Genomic DNA, 7,824 nt, shown 5'->3' on the forward strand with positions numbered 1-7,824 from the left:
GTAGGTCTGAGTAATTTCCCGGAATAAATTATCAGGACCTCACCCACTCTTACAACCACAATGAAGATCTTTGATTGTTCCCCATCCCACCATAATCACCCCCTGCCATAATTAACACAGCACACCCAACCAATGCCACATTTCCAGCACTCTCTTCTCAATAACCCAATACACACAATTATCAATCTTTAATTGCAAATAGAACATGATATTGTGTGTGTGTCGAATATTTTCAAGGCAATATACGATAAACCCACTGCCAGCCTTGCACTTCGCCAGGAGAGGCCCGCTGTAACTGGTAAAAAAGAACCTATTTTTCGTGGTTCGATGTTTCATTCAAGCTTCATTTGCCCATCTAGCAGTGTCTAAAGCTAGCTTAGGCTTGCTAGCAAACCACACCTGCTAACCAACACAAGCTAAAGTGAAGCACGTGCTTTGTGTATATCCTGGCCAAACAGGCAATACCTTCTGCTGACAGCTAGACAAGCTTTTATAAGTGAGTTTTTTTAAAAGACCAATCAAGTGTCACAGCCACAGGTGTAGCTCATTAGCAACAATCATGTCTCAACAGGTTGCAGCTGATGAGGTTAGTGTTGCCCTTCAACCTCATGGGTGAACAAAGAATATTAAAAGCTGTTGTTGCAGGCAGTAGAAGAAAGGGCTAGTTTGGCCAGGATATAACAAGCAAGTGTTACACTTAAGGCTTGTTTTGGTTAGCAAGTGTAGTTTACTAGCAGCTAAGCTAGCTTTAGACACTGCAGACACATCAGTGGCTATGGCGTTTGGGTTTTTGCATTGGGTAAGTTGTTTTTTATGGTCAAATATAGGCCTGGACCACTCATTTTGTCGTTTTGTATTCAGAGACATTCTGCTCTTGTTTCAGTGTCGCTTTACTTCTGTCTCTGTGGTCAAGAGCAGAGACTGTTGGCATTCAGATGGTAAGTAAAAATAACAACCCATTGACATGCATTTAATATTGTTCATATGTTGAACTTAAACTTGTTTGTGCACATAGGAGTGCTTCGTATGGAGTGTCCATGATCGTTACTTCATGATAGCTGTCGATCTCTCTTTCACTGGGGACGAACCTCACTTTGAGGCAGTTGGTAAGTTCTGGAAAACTTTATCATGCTAGGCCAACACAGAATATTTTAGGAACTTATTCCACATGAGCAGTGCCTGTTCATCAATCGTCTTGAATTGATTGAACCATCATTTTACCTTTAGGAAAAACATGACCTTAATAGTTTATTATTCCATGTTTTGTTTACCAGTATACCTGTTACTTTCAGGATGTTGAGAGTTAATATTGATATCGATCATTTTTATTTTTCTTCCAGATGAGACCAGGTGCGTACGCCATCACTCAGCAGTATGCGGCACAGTGTGGCTACAGTATCAATGTTCACCCTCTACCAGCCATGTGGAGCTCCGGGCCTCTTACTTCAGCTGTCAAACTCAGAACAAAGTGTGTACAAATTGACATTGAAAATGTATTTTACTGTGCAGGCTAGGCAGCCTGTAATTTTCTACTTGATTTTTAGGATGATGAAATGTTCACATTCAACTTTAACCTAAATGTGACACAAAGAAGGAGAAGCGAGGTGACTTATCCCTTGCAGACAAATACCTGTTCTCCATCTCTCCCCTGGTCTCCCAGAGAGGTTACCTGTGAGACCAACTACATGGAGGTAAGCGGGTTTACATCTGAGGTTGTATATCTTATGGCGTATTTCAGATGGTGACTATCATGACTTCTTTCCAGGTGTCTGTGAGGAGTGAAGTCACCTGTCCCTCTGGAACAAAGAAGGATGACTGGAATTCTCTCAAACCTGTAAGTTTAATTTATTTCTGTGGAGAATTCCCTTTTTTTTTCCCTCCGATTTAAGACTTAAGGGTCACCTATTATGCTAAATCCACTTTTTCAGGGCTTTTCATACATAAACCCCTCTGTGTAAAAAGATTCTGAAAGTTTAAGGAAAAAAGATTTGCTCACTTTTTGTCCCGATCCCATTTATATAAAACCTGTCTGAAAATGAGCTGATCAGATTTTGGCCACTTTATGATGTCATAACGATTTTTTGGCTTGTGTAACCATTAGCCAATCACCACCAAGGTAACCCCCCCCCCCCCCCCCCCCCCCTTATCACCTGAATCACCTCCTAGAGCACCATTGGGTTTTTTTTTTTTTAACCAAATATCTCTCCGAGGGGAGGGGCTCCTTATTTTTCATCTAAAAGTAACAGTCACAGATTCAGCACTTTTGAAACGGGGCTTGAAACAGAGGGGATTATGGGATGCTGCAATGATCTGTTTGGTATTTCGAGCCAAACACTTCAGAGACATGTTTTGTCTGTATACTTGAGACCTATAATATGTTGATGTAAAACGGTATAATAGGGGACCCTTTAAATCTCTATCCAGGCTCATAGGTCCACCACTTCAGACTGGCAGGTGATGTTTCAGACAGAATGACGAGCAGTTGCCGCCAATAACATCTCAGACGCTCGTAAGCAGGGATATGCGTTTCTCTTCACTGAAGGAAGGCTTGGTATTTCGTGCTCCGTATGGACAACCTGAGTCATTCAGCACTGAGGTAAGCCATTGGTTAATAATGCCTATTTTGTAAATCTGAGCATAGAGTTTCTAATGTAGCGCTCTCTCCAGGTCAATGGTGTTCCAGTAGAAGCAGTACATGCAACTATATTCTCCAGACAAAGCTGGGTTTGTCCTCATGGTTGACCTTGTGGCTGCTTGCTCCATGGGTCAGTATTTTAACACATTCTTCTATTTTTGGATTATTTCAACTTGCTTGGAAAAGTAAAGCTATGAATCTGATGTACTCTTAACAGATGAAGCTTGTATCATGAAAGCGGCTACATGATGGGGAGACTCCTGAGATGCTGTACCCAAATATAGATGGCCAACAAATCAACGTTGGTCTCAAGGGTGAACTTGTTGCGCAGCCAGTGCAGAGGAGAGGGGCTACATTGTGGGGAAGCAGAACAACACAATCCAGATCTGCATTCCCGAAAATGCTGAAGGACGATACAGGAAGGTCAGAAATCAAAAACCTAAGAGCATAGATACACACTGGGGTTTGTAGGCTAAATTAAAGTAAGCAGATACATTCATGGTCTCTAAATAAAAACTCATAGTTCTCAAAGGTTCAAGATCATCTTTTAATGTTAGATATTACAGATACTCAAAGAGAAAACATTTAACTCTTACAAACTGGATCCGAACAACATTTGTACTTTACTTTTCTTAACAAACGATATGTATTTTCTTCAGAGTGCTGTGGAGGACGATCTCTACGAGTTTTATGTCTATCATCTCTACTTGGAACAAATCCTGGTGGATGAGGATCGTGTAGAAACCAGGATCCGCTCCCTCAGGACTTGGCCACTCCCCTGCTGCCAAAGCCCCATCTTCGCTGAAAACCAAACTGTCTTGAGAAAACATGTTCACGGTGTTACCTCGGAGACGTCCCTGAAGACATACAGTTGGCTGCTGTTCATTTGAATGGACAAGATTTACAGTAGGCCCTAAGCGTAAGCAGTTTTCATTATCACAAAAGTTGTTCATCCAACAAACACTCATGGCTACAAATGAAGGTGCCTTTTGAAGACCCTGTCGTCCTGCAACAGGGAAGGTGTTTTTTTAAGGGATGACTCCAAAGGTTTGCAGCTTGACATGAGCTCAGTCATAATGAATTGTATTATGTCTCCTAGTTCTACTAAAACAGATGCTCTTCATTATATACTCAACATCAACTTCACACTTGACAGTTTTGCCTGAAAAGGACCTTTATTACCACATGGAATCTGTTGGTAGCATTGGTCACCAGATGTCTGTAAGTCCATACCGTTAAGTGTTTTTTTAATCCTCTTTTTGTAATGGCGGCTAGCAGATTAACCAATTTTCTTGTAACAGCTCCTCCGCAATTTGATTGCTGTCTGCACGGAGTCCTGGCATCAGCTTCAGCTGGACCACCGGCCTTTTTGACTACCTGTGGGAGATCACTATCGACTCAGACCTGCTGACATCAGAGCTGGCAGACCAGCACGGCTACACCATGATCAACGATAGCAACAGTCTGCTGCTCGAGGTGCCCGCTCTTCTCTCACGGCTACGAGTACCAAGGTGAGATGAGACTGAGTGGCAGCAAATGCTCTTTATTTGACCGCTGTATTGATCAATGACTAAACTGCATATGTTGTTATAGAACGTATCCTTGAAGGGATTCTTTGGCACTTTTGAAATCATCATTGCGGGATCTTGAAACATCAGAGGTCAAGGGATCGACTATCAAGACTTGTCCGTTCTCTACCACAGAACTCATTAGTAAGAACATGCGTCTTTTTTATTTTAAGATCTGTAAGATTAGCTGAATTGAGGATAACTCGATGGTCCTCTCTACAGTGGTGTTCGACTGATGGGAGGATAACTGTGGTGGCTGACTTGGCTCTGGCCATCACCAAATGGAGGCAATCCTGCTAGAACCAACCTGAGAGACAAATACTGTGGCCCCCAAGAGACAGACGGCAGCAGGGCTCTGTTCTCTTCTCTCTCAACAGCTGTGGATCCACAGTCAAGGTACCGCTGCTATATCGTTCTCTTTGACACTGGCAACAAAAAGAACATCTGAATGTCATAAACTAAATGTTTCACCGTTTGCATCTTTGCCTACAGCTCAACAGTGAAAATGTGACCTATGAAAATGAGATTTTCTATAGCAAGAAGTTCCTCAGACCTAGCAAGGTTGTTTCCGATAATGCTAAGGGAAAGGTAAGTATCCCTTTTTTAGTCTGTTGATTTGTTTTAAAGGCAGAAATTGCCATCTATGTGTGGGTGAATGTGCCTTTTCTTGCAGGGTGACAATGCAGTGTACCTATCCTCTCTCTGGTCTCCTTCGACTCTTCTCAGTGCACAGATTTGAGTCCGATGCAGCTGGAATCGGCAGCCTCCTCCATACCACACATCCTGCAGCAGGTAAAGTAGTTTGTTCACTTTCTCAAGGTGACCAGGTTACTTACTCCCCATATTCGATTTTAAGCATTTCTCTTTTTGAATGCCAGATCTGCAGAGTCCCACAATCCAGCCCACTTCAGCTCTTACAACTACACTTGCTACAACCACACTTGCTGCCACAAGACGAGCTACAGGATCATACAAGCCTGCCCTCCACCCTCCTTCTCGCTATGTCAAAGTGACTAGGTTTCGATATCCGGCCAACGCTAGGTTTCGATATCTGGCCAACGCTATGAATAAAGGTGAGAGCTTTAACACATACATATACAAATCTCCCATTTTAAGTGTAGTAACTCACAATTGTAATGTTTTCTGTTCACAGGAGTTCGACAATCCTTGCAGACAAAGCTTATGCTGCCCATATTTGAAGGAAGTACCATTTTAATTGGTCATTTTGGAATTTAATAAAGCTGTTTTCTTAAAAGCTGTCTTTGTCGCATATCTGTCAACGCCTCCTAAACTAATTATTTTTGAAAGATGATAGTACGCGGCCTTATTTCGGACATCAAAACACAGACGTTTTTTGCAAAATTTCGACATACTTGGTAGTTTCCTCATATTTTCGACATGTCCGTCTTTTTTTACACGTATATTGTCGTTTCCTTCCGCCGCCTTATTTCGACATACTATACTTATTACTTCGACGGTCGTTGTTTTCATTTTCCTAGTATACTACGCCTTATTTCGAAATTGTTCTGATATTTTTCAACATACTATGACTTTTTGTTACATATTTTTTACATTGTATAGTATGTCGAAAACAGGCAGAAAAGACATGCATATGTCATTGTTCTTTTTGTTAATCAGGTGAACTGTAAGCTAAAACTGAACATAGCATTTTTGCTTCAGATTAAGTTTTTGGCTTTTAATTTCCTAGCAGAAATGTTACTCATTTCTAAATCAACCCTTGCCGTTAAAAGTGTGTAGGATTACCTGGGTTTAATATCTGGATTGTATTTATTGAATACCAAGTCACTCCAATTTTAGCAGCTCTACACTGAGGCTCCCAGTGGCGGCTGTGGAAAAATATTTTGGTGGGGCTATGGAAATGGTGATCAAACCATACTGGGTGGTCCGGGGGGGATGCTCCCCGGAAAAAAAATTACCCCCTTAAATTATGACTTCTGGTGATGTTAGATTTAAAAATGAGAGAAGCCATAATCTTCAGTGTGGTAAGCTATGAAACTTCCAAATACCTTGTCCTGGACATTTTCTACAGTATAACTGCAACAGTACAGTAGAGGCCCACACAAACTGCAGAACACTGGTGCTTTGGGAACACTCAAATGATTGAATTCCCATTTAAAAATCAGGAGACGAACTGTGTCATACTTGCCAACCCTCCCAATTTCATTGCCCTCTCCCGGTTTTCCTCCCGGAGTCATTCTGACAAAATCAGATTTGACTCACGACTGTTTCCACTCTGACTTTAATACAGCTACACCATTGTTTGGTTTCCATGGTAGCGCGTCTCTTTAGTAGCGCACGCAACTCAAAGTCTGAGAGGGTGAGGAAGATAGTCACAGAAAACTGAACAAAGAATCGACAACTCTGCTCACTCCTTTCCTGTAAAATACAGGTCTAGCCTCACAACATATGCTCCATGGTGCTACAGGCATTGCACTTACAACTACAATAAGCATGTAAATGTTAAGCTCCGGCGATCCACTAGCACCCGGAGTCTCCACCTGCAGACGCAGCCAGTCATCAACTACTGTAGCGTCACCTTGGATACGAGTCCAAACAACTCGCAGACTGCATTGGGTGCTGAAATTGGCGCCCTATGACCATCAGATCTGACGACACTGATTGGCTGAAATTATGTTTCGGCGGCGTAGTTTACAGATAGCAGCTGCTGCTGCTGCACTTACTTGGGCTCCTTTCTTAGCGCCCAGGCGAGAGAGGGTAATGATACGCGGGCAAAGATTTCTGCGGCCAGCAGGAAACATGTGACTTTAGACAATCGTAACACAATTTTTAAACGAGATTTAATTGTAGACTATACATTTTCTGATACCAAATATATAATATTTACCTTGTTCATTAAAAATAAAAATAAATATTTGTATTTTTAATGACTATTTTTATGACGCTTATCCGGTCCACATGTGTTTTGTAGACTTGGAGAAGGCCGTATGACCAGTGGCGTAGCCAGGAATTATTGTGGTGGGTGGGGCCTGGAGAATGTAGGTGGGCCAGGGGGGAGACATATTAAGCGTGGGGTCTGAGCGAAACTTCATTAATGATTTTAATGATTTTTTAATGCAACTAATAGAACATAAGCATAAATTAGCAGTGAAAAACAAAAAACATAGGCACGGCGGCCTCAGAATGTGTGTAAAACTGACATCCACATAGGGATGGGTATCGTTAAGGCTTTAGCGGTACTACTACTTTTATCGATAGCGATTATGTTTATGCTCCAGTACCAACCACATCATAAAGTACGCGGACGATACAACAGTGGTGGGACTCATCAGGGACAACAACGAACAGGCCTACAGAGAGGAGGTGAACAGACTGGTGTAACACCAACAACCTGATCCTGAATGTCAATAAAACAAAAGAAATCATTGTCGACTTCAGAACAAAAAGCACTGTCACCCCACCTCTCCAACATCAACGGCACAGCAGTGAAGACTACAGACAGCACCAAGTTCCTGGGGGTGCATATCACAAGCAGTCTGACCTGGTCCACTCACACGACCATCACTATTTAAGAAGGCACAGCAGCGCCTACACTTCCTGCACAGCTCCCCCCTCCCATCCTCACCACGTTCTACAGAGGAC

The 7,824-nt window shown here is 42.3% G+C and overlaps 1 pseudogene; it reads left to right on the forward strand.

Moving 5' to 3' along the window:
• Positions 1 to 775: 775 nt before the first annotated feature.
• Positions 776 to 7,173, forward strand: LOC117552698 (annotated as a pseudogene).
• Positions 7,174 to 7,824: the final 651 nt, after the last annotated feature.

Source organism: Gymnodraco acuticeps, unplaced genomic scaffold (assembly GCF_902827175.1).
Source record: "Gymnodraco acuticeps unplaced genomic scaffold, fGymAcu1.1, whole genome shotgun sequence".
NCBI lineage: Eukaryota > Metazoa > Chordata > Actinopteri > Perciformes > Bathydraconidae > Gymnodraco > Gymnodraco acuticeps.